General features: G+C 34.4%; 1 long non-coding RNA gene across 1 annotated transcript; it reads left to right on the plus strand.

Moving 5' to 3' along the window:
- Nucleotides 1–1,642: 1,642 nt before the first annotated feature.
- On the plus strand, nt 1,643–11,647 carry LOC134848004 (uncharacterized). Its single transcript, XR_010162884.1, has 3 exons — nt 1,643–2,130; nt 6,249–8,737; nt 9,701–11,647. It is a non-coding gene; the product is annotated as an uncharacterized LOC134848004 (long non-coding RNA).
- Nucleotides 11,648–16,085: the final 4,438 nt, after the last annotated feature.

Below are 16,085 nucleotides of genomic sequence, written 5' to 3' on the forward strand. Positions count from 1 at the left end.
TTTTAATAGATAATAATCGATTATAATATATGTTTGGAGAAATTATGAAGTTTGCTATTTTTAGTTCTCGCATAAGATTTTATTCATTTAAGTTTTCTCTAACTTTTCTATACTACGTAAACTCCATCGCCCCTTTTAACAACCCCCTTCCCCAGTCCCCCCCACACAGTTTACCCTTGTCAGTTTTCCCCGCCCCCTCCCCCTATCTTAGTTTAACCCCCGTTAACGTGGACAGGGTAAAAATGGGGGGAGGTGAAACAAAAAACTTGGATGAGGGAGTTAAAATGGAGAATGGGGTAGTTAGATGGTGTTCACACTGGGTAACCCCCCTCTCCCGTCCTCATTCAATGGTAAGCAAACTGGGGGGTGGTTAAACTGTTACTTGGGGAGTTGGGTTAGGGAGTAAACTTTAGCAAACATTAGGTTGGGCGTAGGGATAAACGTAGGGGAGTGTGGTGGCGGGGATTTGGACAAGTGCGGATAGGGGGCGGCAAAAGGAGGTAGGGAGACTTTAATTTGAGTAGGTTTAGATGATGATTTTGCAAAAAATGTAAAGATTATTATATGTTATAATCAGTTATAATGGATGTTAAATGGGTTATAATCCATTATAATGGAATTAAATGGTTGTGTTTTTACGAGAATAATCGATTATAATGACAAAATAATCGATTTTGTGGTCTGATTTGAAACAATAATGGATTATGTTGACAACATTTTAGTCAACAATTTTCCATTATAATCGATTTTTATCCATGGAACTCCGGTGCGGGTTGCAACCAACGACAAACACCGACGAACAGTTTCAAAATTACTCTTGAAACGTTTGCAATATTTGGTGTGTGTGTGCGGTAAATCATTTTCAGGTAAAAGGATTCAGGGTCATGCGCAAGTGTCTGTACTGACTGCTTCTATTGTTGCGCGCCGACTAGTCGGCAAAAAATCAAAGACTCAGGACTGGCGCTTGATTACAGAAAAGACAATGAGTTACGAACGAAAGTGAGTTTAATTCTTGGGCTGGCTCTCAATCCTGAGTGAGGTTACAAGAGGGCACTAGAAGCTATGTACGCCATAAGAAATGAAAACAAACAGTTAAAATCATATCTCAATTGTTTCTCAAAAAGTAGGTGAGGGAAAATATGCGTGGAGGTTTGATTTTAGAACAGATGTTTGAAATAAGTTTTCAAATGCAACAAATGAAAACCAAAAAAAGAGTTTGAGTCTTTTATCTGAAAATTACAAGTCGTGATGTGATGTTCAAAGCCTGCAAGTGACTTTCGGTCCTCAAACCGATTAGCAAAAATATTCGCCTCTTGCATGCATTTTAATATGCATGCTTTGTTTTATTCGTTTATAATTTTGGTTTTAATCGATCTTGACTTTTTTTGCGGCTCCTTGAGACGTGTCGGGGTGATTTTTCTATTCTCTTGTCGTCTCAAAACTTTTCTGCAAGTTTTGCGTTTAACGCGCATTTATTCTTCTACGTTTTTACTTGTTGATTAGAAATGATGGTACGTATATGGTACAAAAGATGGTACGTATATATTTACACGTGCGTTCAATTGCTGAGAAAATAACAAAAAACTGAACTGAAGAAAATCGCTTAAAATCGCATTCACAAAAAAAAGATTAAATAGTTATTGATAGCAGTTCATTTATCAGTTTTTCAAATCTTATTTATAACTAAATAAAAGAAAAATGTTTATATGATTGAAATTGAACTTACCACTTTTGGACAGTAGTACTTAAAAATCATAAAAAAACAAGAACTATTTATAATTGTAAGTGTTATCATTGTATTTGTTGGCTGTCAATTATAGAAGACCAACTTCAAAACCATTTTGATTTGAAACTGCTAATTTTTCCCAGGAGAGTGAATGCTGAGCTATTTTCAAAAAAAATGTCTTCATTATTTATATCACATTTCGCGTCAATTTTATCACAAACCAATTTTTTAAATTTTTTTTATCTTATCTAGTTTCCAAGAAATTCCAATTCTGTCAAATTGCAGTTTTCGCTCATATATTCTCATTCATTTTTTCGATTATATTTTTCTTGTATAAGTTTTGTATTTGAACTTATTTGTGCTTTCAAACTAAAGCAGAAACAGGTTACTCTACATTGCAACAGGTTAGTCAAAGCAAGAAGCGCAGAAACAATTGACAATGTTGTCAATTTTTATGTAATTTTCTACCTTTGCTACTCTTTAGCTTAAATGCGGTCCGCCATAAAAGTTCCTTCGGCTTAACTGGTCCGCATTGTATTTGTACAAAACGTAAAAACCCACTTGATAATTTTCAGTTTAAGGAAGAGCTGTGTGCCCTGTCCACTTTTGAACAATCGTTCCGATTTAAATTTAGCGCATTTACGACCACTTTTTTGGCAAAAAACTTGAAACTTGTAATCTTTTTATTTTTTTTGAGAAAAAATGTAATTCCCCGCATTTATGAAAATATAAAAAGACAACTTTGCTTCTGATTAGGTTTCAGTTATTTACAAAAAACTTCAAGCAACCCGCACCGGAGTTCTGTAGATAATAATTGATTATAACGGAAAATTGCTCTCTAAAATGTTGTAAATTATTTGGTGCAAATTATTGTTGCAAATGTAGGCTCTTTTTCCTTTCCCCCACCTCAAATAAGCATCAATTTTATGGTGTAACGAGGGCTGTTACAAGGTTAAACAAGACCAAAGATGTTTGCCATGGCCTATTTAGTTCACAGGCCACTTTTCGTAACATTCAGAAAACGTGAACAAAATTTAACCAGTAAAATATTGCAGAGGGGGAGGGGGGGGGGGGGGGAGGGGGGGAGAGTCTAAATAGAGACTACAAAATCGATTATTTTTATAAAAACGCAATCCTTTAAAAACCATTATTAATAGATTATAATTCATTTAAAAACCATTATAATTAATTATGATGGATTTTTATCTTTATAAATTTTTTTTATAAAAATACTTGCAAAACTTGCAGCAACTTCTGCGTTACTCACGGCCTTTTCGCAATCCTACTTTGATATAAAAGTCACAATTACCCCGCCCCCACGTTCACCCGAACCACAACCCTTCCCCAGTTTATCGCCCCACATTCACCACCCCCACATTATACCCCAACTCCCCAACACATGTACCACCCCCCCCTCACATTTGAACCCCCACCCGTTCATCCCCACTCACCACCACCACATTTACCCACTTACACCCTCGCTTTCCAATGCCCCCCCCCCCCCCCCCCACCCCCCTCACCACATCCATATTTGCCCCCCCCCCCCACCCACATCCACACGCTCTATCCCCTCCCACGCATTTATACCAGTCCCCTATACTTTTATTTTATGTCTCCCCCACGTCTCCACACTCCACAGTTAAAGTTAAGAGAAGAAATGCACGGGGAGGGGAGTAAACGGGAGTGGGGGATGTAAGCGAGGAGGTATAAGCGAAAGGGAAGTCTGCACATGGAGAGGAAAAAGGTGGTGAACACGTCGTGATGGGGCGTTGGGGGGGGGGGGGGGGATATATGCTAGAGGAAAGACAAAAAAGGCGAATTGGGCTAGGGAGAGTAAACAATAAATATAGAAAATATCAACAAAAAATAAGTAAAATAAAAAAAAATATGAAAAAAAATTTGAACCAAAAAATTGAAAACAAATTAACAATTTTAAACCCGAAGTAAGCTTAATTTCATCTGATGTCACGCGTATCAAACCAAACGCAACTGTTAAGCCTTAAATAAACCTTTGTGTTTAAACTGCGGATTTTTAGAATAGTTAATAAAAAAATATAATGCAAAATAGTTGATTATATTAAATTCAAATGGATTTTTTTGATTTGACTAAAATTAAGATTATAATTTTTTTAAATTGAATATAATCGATCTTTTTCGAGTTTTTTAGAGACTGATAAAAGATTCCAAAGTATTCGATTATTATCCACGAGACTCTGATGGCGAAGCGCTGCCTATGTTGCCGATTAATAAAAAATTCGAAACTTTGAAAAACGATTATCCAACTTTGACAAAATGGGCATTCTTCATACCCCCAAAATATAACAAAAAGTCGCAGATGAGATATTTTTCTTAAGCCTAGTGCGTCAAAACTTTTCAGACTATACCAAACCATTATTTCCACCAACTTTCCTTCAAAAATTTAAAATTTTCTAGGGAAAAACACAACGAGAGCACAAAGATTTCATTACTGTTGGCAAAAGTAAAAATTGAAAATATATAGGAAAAGTTAATTTTGAAGAAAACTTGTTTCAATAAGCTTTTGCATAAAATCAATTATGTTTTTTACACTATATAAACTTGAAGTTCAAGAACCAGAAGCGAAAAGTTGAGTTTTTGTTAATTTTTTGAAACTATATTTTGGTCAAAGTGTGGATTCCCCGTTGTGTATTATGTTACACCATCCGCTCTTTTTTTGTCCGGATATATTAGGTGAATGTTTTGATCTTTTAGTAATTCTTAGTCCTAGTCTTAGTTTCCAGAGTCTCAATCACTCTGGGGAAGCAATGGTCAAAGTAAGGTTATGTAGAAATCAACTCTATCTTGATCAGTATATGAAGCGGACTGACCGAGAAGCGGTCAGAGAAAACTATCAACGTTCATTTTTTTAGAGTTATTGTTTCATAATGCGCCATGATTGTTTAATTTTTATGAGTCATTGAACATATTGAAGACTTCTATTTAGGTTGTGATGATTGATTTAATTTTTACCAACAAAAAGTCCTAAAATTGGTTCACGTTTAAATTTGGTGTTTCCCTGTTTGATATTGATACATTTTTAGTTAAATTCAGTTTTTTTGCTAAAGGATGACAAAACCGCCATTAAACAAGAAAAAGTACACCTCACAAGAAACGTGATCAATTTGAAGTACGGAATTGGATTTTTTTTTCAGATTTCCCTGCGGAATACAAATCTTATCTATTTATTCAATTTCTTCTATCAAAAAGGCGTCAATCATAAATTTTTCCTAAAGCGCAAAAAATTTCAAATTTATGTTTAAAAATAAAAATTTTTCCTTGCGTTCTTTGACTCAATGAATTTGACTAACACTGAAAGGTTTTAAATTTGTCAGCTAGAAGAAGATTATCAGAATAAAGAACATCAGAACATCAGTTTTCTTAAATTGAAACTTCTTATGACTGTTAATATTTGGATGAATTCTGCAGTTTTTAGACTGCAATCAGAATATCAATGAGCTTTTCAGTTCTAATTTTTATCGTTTGGAGTTTTACAAAACTTTTGGGGAGTTGATTCTTATTTACATCTAAAACACAAAAGGTTTACATCAGTATGCTCTCTGTATCTCGAAAGCTTTTTATTTTTTTTTCAAGATTAATTTTTTTCTTAATTCTTAAAAGACTATCTTGTTTCAAAATGAAAAACAAATTATTTGAAAAATAAGTTTTTTTTTGTTTTTCTCGGGTTTGCTTTAAGACGCAAAATTCCAAAACTTAATATTTTTCTAATCTAATTATAGTAGTTTTGAGGTTTTTGAAGTTTTAAAGATTGGTCAAAGAGCAAATAGGTTGAGATCCATATTTTCAATCTTTTCATAAGCCGATTTTCCAGGAAGCTGATCAACTTAGAATAATGGATCCTACTTGGCTAGTATTAAATATTTGCTTTCTGATACATCAATTTAAATCATTAAAAAAACGGGAAGCTAAATAATAGGCTGCAATGGTACTCTTATTGTTCCGACCATTGAAAGTTGGAAGAGCTCTGTATTCGTGTATGTTTTTTTTCCACGCAAAATTAGGTACCACCAATAATTTTGAAAATTTTTTCCAGTGTCGAGAAAAACCGGTTCGAAATTTTTGATTTTTTTTTGTCTCAATTCGAGCGAAAAAAGCAAGCAAGCAGGCTCACAACAACTTAACTGTGCCTAACTTAGGCCCTTTAAACTTAGTTTTAAGCAAGTGAAATTAATTTAGGAGTTTTTTTAGCTCCATTTTGGGAACCAAAAACTTCAAAAAGTTCGAACATTATTTGCAAAAAAAATCTGATTTTCAATTTAAAAAAATTTTGGTTTTGTTTTTCTAGTCATTTTTGTCCAATTTGCTAATATTGTTTTGATTGTCGAAACTATGCCTAAACTATAAACTTACGTCAGATCCTTTTATCACGCCACAGAAAAAATTACATTAATTTGAAAAAAGAAATTTTTTTTTGTAGTCAATGGTCGGAACATTCTGTGCTACTTGCACAACAACCGGCTATCCTTTTTTATGTTGTGTTTATTAGCTGGGTTTGCAAAATTCGCTGAGAATGAAGAGACATAATCGGCCGATTCTTGAAAACGATGATATTCAAGATGCTCGTGATGATCCAGGCATTAAAAATAACAAGTTAATGCGAGCTGAAAGCAATCAATTCTCAGGAACTCAAAATTCCAATCAAGCATTTCATAGTGAAAAACCATATAGAGAAAATAATGTTAAAGTTCATCCGACTTCAGACGACAAAACAGAAAGTGAAAATTATCGAACGATAAATTTCAAACATAACGGAACAACCTCTAAAAATCAAACTACTTCGGAACCAGATTTCAAAAGAGAGCTGGAGAATTTTTACCAAGAGCTCGACGAAATCAATATTGAGTGCGCCGGCAATTTTCAAGTCAAGTTTAACCATAATAAATCTTTGAAGTGTTTCCTCGAATGCCTGTATCCCGATTGGAAAAAACCAGGAAAGGTAACATCAATACCCTGCGCAAGGATACCTAAAGTGTTTGTACGGAAAGATTATTCAAGCAAATGCCTTCAAAAACATTTCAACTCACAGCGAAAAGGTGATGATGGTGAAGGGAAAATTTACCGATTTTTTCTAAAGGAAGTCGCAACGGACGATGGAGGTATAATTGTTCTCCCTAACGTTAATGGGAATCATATTTTCAAACAAGGTGGTTTGGGTTCAGTCGAAATAGATATGATTGTAGCTCACCCTTGGAAAGGAATTTTCGTTTTCAATGTCAAGAACGAAAGCGGATTCCGATTTGGAAAAAATAAACAAAATGACGAAAACGACTGGATTGAAAAACTCCAATCAGAAATGTTGAAGCATACCAATTTTATACGATATCTTTTGGACTACAGCAAACTTTCGGATCAATCAACAACCTTGTCATCAAGGGGAGAAAGTGAGGTTACTGAAACGGATACAGTTCGAATTCATGCAGTTTTTTGCTATATTCCTGACGATTTAAGCTCACTAACAAAACTTGCAGATAATGACGCAAATTGGTACAATCATGGTGTTGTTCAGAAAAGCGGCCTTGGTAATGTTATAGTGTTTCAAAAATCGGATTTAAAAAAATTTGAGACAAAATGGAAAGAAGAATTAGAAAAAATCTCATCAATGGAAAATTCTGCGGCTTTCGACATTTTGGTCGCTCGACTTGTTGCACTCAACTCACAGAACGGGGCCAGCGCTGTGATTCACCAGAAAATTGTGTCAAATGAGTTGCAATCCTTTAATGTTCTCAACAAAAATAGCGAAGTAAGAAATAGACTTGAGCAACAACTTAGTGAAACTCTTCCACAAGAAGAAGACAAAGAGTGCAAAAAAAAATTGATAAAGTTTATGAAGGAAATTTCTACACCGCCCATAAATGGAAGAAGACGATTTTTTTTCTGGACGAAAGAGCAGGTTAATGTTATAGCCACTGTCTTCAAAGGGCTGATGAAATCGACAAATGAAGGAATGCGGGTAATGGTAAAAGGAGCTAAAGGCACAGGTAAAACGATACTTATGATATATTTGGCTCGTTTAGCTGAGCTGGAATTTAAGAATCAGAAAAATGGCGGCAGAGTTATCATTTGCAATGGCGATAGGGGCTCACCTGTTCTCCTGTTTTCACAACTAAGATTGAAGTTGAAAAACACAGGAATCGAATTTGTCATAGATTACAGAAAATTGCATGAAACCTTGAACAATATAGCAGAAAATTGCATTGTTTTCTTCGATGAGACTTATTTCAATGTGCACTCGAACTTTCTGGCACAGTTGAACAAAAGAGCTCATTGCTGTGTTTTTTCTTCAGAGGGAAGATATAGCGCCATAAATTCCTTCAAAAGCTTATATTTGACACTTGCTCTAAGGTCCACCAGCAGCCTACAAATATTTTTCAATAACTTGCTGAAAAACACTTTATCGATTCCGGATATGAATGGAGCCATTAGTCATAGTCTGATAGGAAGCAACAGTCCAGATATAAAAATCTACCGAGCCAGCGATGGTTGTGATTTTAAGTACTTCTGGGAAAAATGCGTCGAAACGGTTTGTAAATACGCAACTGAAACATCAACCAAATTGTCAACGTCAATTCCAACGAGAAATCTTGTTTCAGAAAAATCAGAAATGGATAAATTAGAAATTCTTGTGATATTTGACTTCTTGTCGCTCAAAAGCCAACTAAACATTCTTTCCCAATTGAAAGAGAAAAATCTGAATCTCTGCTCGGCGTCATATAAAAATGTGTCCGGAAGGAAGAACCACGACCAAAATTTACCCACTATTAGACTGGAGCCTTCTACACTTGTAGGTGGCACTGAGTTCGGATGTGTCATAGTACTCCTAGAACGTTCAGTGAACATCTCACCGTTGAATTTCATACGAAGATTTTTCGTGTCTGCAACCCGGGCGACAACCAACTTGGCCGTTGTTGCTACCGACTTAGCAAGTACAAAAACTGCCCTGAGTATAGAGGAAATTGAGGCCCATTTATCCCAATTGTACGACTTTTAATGCTTTCAATAATATAAACAAAAAGCTCATGCGAAAAAAATATATATTTTTTACCGGCTTAGCTGTAAACAGAAAACAAAACCATCTAATGTCAGCAGTTTCTTCTTCAGATAAGATCATACAGAAAAAAAGGAGAAAGTTGGATGAACCCAGTTTTAATTTTTCATTAACACCTTAAACTCAATCTTAAGAATCTAAAAATTTTCAAAAACAATGATAGCCAGTTGCTGTAATAAAGAATTTCATAAAAATTAATTTGAATTATAAACTTAGCAAAAAAATATTTTGAAATTGTGATGATCTGAACAAAAACCTAGAAATTAGGCATCTTCAATAGTCATAAACAAGTAGATACTTATTAAAAAATGAGACGAAATACGATTTAAAAATTTTAAAAGTTCAAAAGCTTTTTTTAGAAACTTTTAAAAATTTTCACAAAAATATTTTTTTTCCCGAAAAAATGCAAAACACCAAATTTGGTGGAGTAAAGCAAAACTTTTGCGTTCAACATAAAACTTTACTTAATTGCACTGGCTCGCTCGCTTTATTTATACGAAAATAAACTATGAACAAACATTTCAAATTCGTTTTTCGCGAGATAATTTAAACTGTCGTTCGAATCACGGCTGAGAAGGACTTAAAATAATATACCACTCAGCCCAAACTAATGCTTGTTTGTGAAATCTAATTTTAAGCGGGATTTTTTTAACCATCGTAAAACTATTTTTCTGAAAAAACGGAAAAATGAAAAAAAAAATGGAATGTTTTTTTTTATGATTTCCAAATGCGTTACTTCAATTAGAGCGACAGATAAAAATCTTAAATACACCCGAAGACAAAGTTCCTCCGCAATTTTGGTGGTCGGAACAACAAACCAGTTTAATATTGTATAATTTCATGTAAATGTGTTAAAAAATGAATGAGCACGAAAAGTCAATACTAATAAACAGCAATGAACGTCACTATCTAGTGAACAAAGACAGTCTGCCATTATATTTATCAATTTTGCTGAAGAGTCTAAAGAAATGTGAATCCACCATAGTTATCATTGGAACCATACCAGAGATGAAATGCTTGAAAAAAATGAAATTAGCAGAGATAAGTTTCGGTTCGTGTTCAGTTGAAGTTCAACACTGTTTATTCGATGGGGATCAAATGGTACTAATTTTCTCTAATTTCGCTCGCGCACTCTCTCTCCAAGCTCTTACGTGGTATCAAAATCGGAAAATATCAGCGGTGATCAAAATTATTGGAAATGAGTTTGAAAACCAGATCAATCAATTAGCAGAAGGCGAATGCTCGGCAAACCTACAGTGTTTCAACGGTTTGACATATAACATTAGTTATACTTCGAGGGACTTGATTGACATTACTGAATTTTGCTGTTCCTTAAAAGAACAGAGAAATGATGTTTGCGAACAACGGTTATCGGATCCAATGATAATAAAATCAGAAATTTCAAATGAGTTAAAATACTCGTGGGAAGACGTCGAGAATTCATTACAAGAGGTCAAACATTTCACGATTTTCGGGGTCGGCATCAAAAAATTCAATTATTACACTCTTTCTTTCAGTGTGCTGCTAGAAGAATATCGCCAGTGTATCAAATCAGGCTGTAAAGCGCCAGCTGTAAAATTCAGAGCGGAAGCAGCAAATTTCATCCTTGTTTTGTTGAAGTCACTCACCGAAACCATTTTCAACATTTCAAAAAAGGACAAATTTAACCGGCTTCTTTATTTTATGGGTATTCAGTATGCAAAATATTCGGTTTGGTTCAATCCAAATTTTTCGAAGGGTTATCTTCAAATCATTCGAATTTGCCAAGATGTCTTAAAAACACTAAAGCATGAAAAGGATTGGCTCATTACGGAAGCGAACAAGACCTCTAAATGTACATTCCTGAACGATTTGATCAAAAACAATCGATCTGAAACTACGAGTTTACATGTTCAAACAATACCACGAATGGACACAAGTTACTATAATCATTTTGAGTTTCTGCAACTCCTCCAAAGAGCAGCTGGCTTTAGAGAAAAGGGACATATAGAGTTTCTATTCTTATATTGACTAAAATAAAAGTGCAGGAGTTTTTTTTCTGGAAAAGTCTTACAAATTGTTAGAAAAAGACTTACAAAATGAAGAAATCAAGTCGTGATCATGCATGTACCAGAAAAAGACAAAAAAAATTGACCTTGAAAAGCTGGGTTACCTCATTTAGCCATTATTGAGCAAAAACACATTTGGAATTAAAATTCTGGGGAAAAATAGGGGAAAACGGAAAAGAGTCCCTTTTTGTGGCACGAGATAGAGGCGTAAAACTCTTTGTTTAAAAAATTACTATATCTCCCCGTTTAGTCTCAAAAGAACCCGGATGACGATAGCGCATCACTTTTTTCTCTAAGTCAGTATCAAAGCATCCTATCAAGTTTTAATTCAAGATTGGATATCACCAATGCCCTGTTCAAGCAATACAGAAACAGTCTGAATACGGAATCTTCGTGTAGTTTAGTAGCAAACAGACGGGAAATTGGCAGATCTTGTGCCGAATCTGCGAGATGGTGTTTATCGCAAATAGATACACGTGGATCAAGTGTTATTTTCCTCGATGTCGCAAAGTTTGTTTTTAATGGCCTGCATATGGACCCATTCAGTGGCGAATGTTACGATGTGCTTTTCGAATTATTGGAAGCGGAAATAAAAAAAGCCTCGGAAAAGAAAGAAAAATTGGATCTAGCTGAACTTGCGGAGAAAGACATAAATGCATCGCCTGTACTTGAGGAGTGGCTGCAAAAACTCTATCCGGAAGGACCCCCTGTAGATGATCAATAACTTTGTCGTATTGATCAAAATTCCATTAAATGACGGTGGAAATTATATCACGCGGGTCTGCATTATTAAAATTGCAATTATAGATTTTGGTAATATAAAAATGTTTGGTACTTTTGGTACTATTTTTCTAATTAAAATTTATTTTTAAGTGTTTTGGTAGCGTGCTTTACTTTAATTTGGCAAAAATTTCTGAGTCGGAATTATTTGCTGTTTACATGTTAATGTTTCCGAATTCGCCAAATTAGCAAATTTCAAATCCAACCATAGATTTTTGATACCAGCTAATTTATATTGTTGGTATTGAGTGCAAGACATATTGTATATCAGACCAGACCGAGATAAAAAGCACTTCAATCATCAAAATGATATCATTTTTTCTTCTGAATTTGGAGCATCAAAAAAAACGTAGGCCAAAAACTTCCCTATACAAATAAAACAAGACTGCTCGTATCAGGGCGAAGCCCTGAATGTTCCGACTGCCTTTAAGGTTTATGGAGCAGCAGTAATGAAATAAAAAAAAATATATGAAATAAAATAAAACGAAATTTTTTATTCTAAAACTTGAAATTTTTTATGAAAATCATTCCCCCACACGCCATATAAAATACAAAAGGATAGATTTCGCTACTTGTAACAAATCAATTATGGCAAATAAGCTTCGTTCAACCAATTTGGAACGATTTCCAAGACGGATTAACTCTCCGCTTACGCGTTAATAGCGCGAAATATATCGCGCGTTAATTGTCCCAAATTGGTCAAAATGGCAATCTTAAAACCCTCATAACTTTACAAAAAATGATCACAGGTGAAATATCTTTTCAAATTTAAGCTCAGGACAACAATACCTTTTGAATGGTTTAAAAAAATTCCGTCAAAAGTGGCTAGTTAAAAAGTCGAAATTTGTCTGAAGAAAAAAAAACCCACCCCGAGCACAAATATTCCGTTACTTTCGTATCGAAAGTCGGAACAACAAGCACAAGCTTTCATTTGGTTCCATTTGGTTTCATTTAACTCGAAATTACTCAATGACAGACGATTTGCTTCGATTTGTATTTCGCCAATCAAGAGGTTTATTAGAGCTGCCAACAAATCAAGGATAACGAGAATAACACAAACAAAACAAGTACCGGTTTTTTCCTACAAAACCCTGACTAATTATTTAAAGTAATAAATCAAGGCTTCGTTGAATACTTTTATAAAAATCTACCAAGTTGAAACTTGCTGCAAATGGTGAACAAAAAATACAACCAATGAAAATTTTAAACCCGTTTATTGCGGTTATCTTGAGAATTATTTTGCTTGGAGCAAAATATATAATGAACAAAGAAACCATTTGTTGAATTTCAAAAAACCGTTAAAAATTGGATTTGGTGGCGTTATTAAGTCTAATTATACACATAATGAAAGCTTAAGCGTTTGAAGACCTTCATTTGAAAAAAAATTAATGTACATCAAGTATATAAGTGATAAACCTTTAGATTACTAAAATTTAGAATTTAAAACAAAAAAAACAAAACGCTAGAAAAAAAATCTTATCTAGTTTCACCCACCTTATAAACAGCTCGAAAAGCCTACGGGGAAAAATGTCCAAGGAATTCTCGACTATTCCAATCATATCGACAAAAAAATTTCTGACTAGTGATTTAAAGTGTAACAAACCGAAACAAAAACAATTGCTTTGTTTGTTCAATTTATATAATTTTTTTGCTCATCTTAACCTCAAAGTCTTAGCAAAAACTGAATTTCATAATTTTTTAATGAATCTTTCACGTTTACAGCTTTTTTCAGTTTTTTAAAATTCAAAACCATGCTTTCAATTTTCGTATTAGTGTAAAATTCTTTGAAATAATACGGTTTTAAGAAAAGACATAAACTTGAAAAGAAAACAAATGTCAAACCGGGAAAAAGTACATTTGGGCTTGAAAAAATCTTAAGACTTTTTCTGGAAAAAAAACGAAAAAGTCATCGGCACCTAAATAAGATTTTGAATTACGTTCATCGAGTTTCAAAAAGCACCAATGGTCGGTGAATTCAAAAATATAAAAACACAGTCAACAGAAAATGGAAAAGCGTAAACGAACTCAGGTAAACCAAAAAAGATATCAATTTTTAATTTTTAAGAATCTTTTACAATTGGCTAATTTTTTCAAAATAAAGACAACCCAAGTAATGTGCTTAAGATTTAATTGATGGTTTCAGAACCACAAGTATTTTTTTTTCAGCAATTCACTTCATAAAGTTTAAATGAAGTTTCAAAATTAGACCAATTTGCAGCACAGCGAGTCAAGAAATTATAAAATGCGGTTTTCATAAGCATTCGGTTCAGGGGCCGACTTTAGGCGGGGGAGGGGGTGATTTTTTGGTCGAAAATTCAAAAAAGTGCCTAAAAATGCCGTTTTTGGCTTGTTTTTTAAAATTTTGTCAGCGGCGCAGATATTTTACCAAAACAGGGTCTTTTTAAGGCTTTGGGAGAGCTCAGAAAGTCAATTTGGTCGACCTAAGAAAATTGAGTCTGCCCCCCCCCCCCTCGGGAAAATCCTGGATCCGCCCCTGATTAATATAATCAAAAAAATTATATGAAATAAAATAAAACGAAATTTTTTATTCTAAAACTTGAAATTTTTTTAGAAAAATCATCCCCCCACACGCCATATAAAGTACAAAAGGATAGATTTCGCTACTTGTAACAAATCAATTATGAAAAATAAGCTTCGTTCAACCAATTTGGAACAATTTTCAAGACGGATTAAATCTCCGCTTACGCGTTAATAGCGCGATTTATATCGCGCGTTAATTGTCCCAAATTGGTCAAAATGGCAATCTTTAAACCCTCATAACATTACGAAAAATGATCACAGGTGAAATATCTTTTCAAATTTAAGCTCAGGACAACAATACCTTTTGAATAAAAAAATTCCGTCAAATGTGGCTATTTAAAAAGTCCAAATTTGTCTGAAGAAAAAAAAACCCACCCCGAGCACAAATATTCCGTTACTTTCTGGAAAAAAAAACGAAAAAAATCATCGGCACCTAAATAAGAGTCTGAATTACGTTCATCGACTTTCAAAAAGCACCAATGGTCGGTGAATTCAAAAATATAAAAACACAGTCAACAGAAAATGGAAAAGCGTAAACGAACTCAGGTAAACCAAAAAAGATATCAATTTTTGATTTTTAAGAATCTTTTACAATTGGCTAATTTTTTCAAAATAAAGACAACCCAAGTAATGTGCTTAAGATTTAATTGATTGGTTTCAGAACCACAAGTATTTTTTTTTCAGCAATTCACTTCATAAAGTTTAAATGAAGTTTCAAAATGTGACCAATTTGCAGCACAGCGAGCCAAGAAATTATAAAATGCGGTTTTCAGAAATATTCGGTTCAGGGGCCGATTTTAGGGGGGAGGGGGGCGTTGATTTTTTGGTCGAAAATTCAAAAAAGTGCCTAAAAATGCCGTTTTTGGCTTGTTTTTTAAATTTTTGTCAGCGGCGCAGATATTTTACCAAAACAGGGTCTTTTTAAAGCTTTGGGAGAGCTCAGAAAGTCAATTTGGTTGACCTAAAAAAATTGAGTCTGCCCCCCTCGAGAAAATCCTAGATCCGCCCCTGATTAGGTTCAAGTTTTGCAAAACATAGCCAACAGACAGGAAAAAATGACAGTGAACCTAAAGAGAGCAAAAAATGATCATAATTTGCGGTTTTCATCAGCGCTAGGTTCAAGTTTTTCGCCAGACAGGAAAAATGGCAACAAACCCAAGTTAGCAAAAAAAAACCCAAAGAGCAAAAACTAGAGCTTCAAAGATGTAAAATCTTGCTAAATCTCGTGCTTCGATGGCGTTGATGGCGTCGAAAAGTTCCTTTCTTTTTAATAACACGAGCATGAAAAATTCTGAAAATTCTTACCATAATCTGACTCCATTCTGAAGAGTGCCATCTCCTCCTTTGTTTTCTCTTCCCCGCTTTTTGCTGAATGGGCCTTCATACCGCAAACCACTGCAAAAAAGAGAGCGCCTATTACCAGTTTGCTCAAAAAAAAGAGAGAGGGAGATATGAAAACACCTTGATATGAATAATTTACATAAGTAGTAAAACAATCACATCACGGAAAACACCCTAACGACTGCCAATTAGCTAATAGGTTCTCATAATCATTATCAAACATTTTCTCAAAACTCACCGCCGACGTAATTTGACCTCAATATTGACCCTGACCGCGATTGCCATTAACAGGATAAGGGTGAGGGTGACAATCATAGCAATTGGGGTTGGGTCGTCCACGAATATGCGCACCATGTTCATGCCCACTATCAACTTATGTGGGGCTAAAAAAATCAACATAGACAACAAACAGTTGAAAGAAGAGTTGAAAAAACAAGGAAACCAATAAAATAAAATTGACCAAAAATTGTTCAACATTTTCATACTGTTTGTGATCGTCATACTGTTTGTGATAGTTTTTTTTTGTAAAATGATCCCATTTATAGAAAACTGGATCAATAAATAAACT

This window comes from Symsagittifera roscoffensis, chromosome 6, assembly GCF_963678635.1.
Source record: "Symsagittifera roscoffensis chromosome 6, txSymRosc1.1, whole genome shotgun sequence".
Taxonomy (NCBI): domain Eukaryota; kingdom Metazoa; phylum Xenacoelomorpha; order Acoela; family Convolutidae; genus Symsagittifera; species Symsagittifera roscoffensis.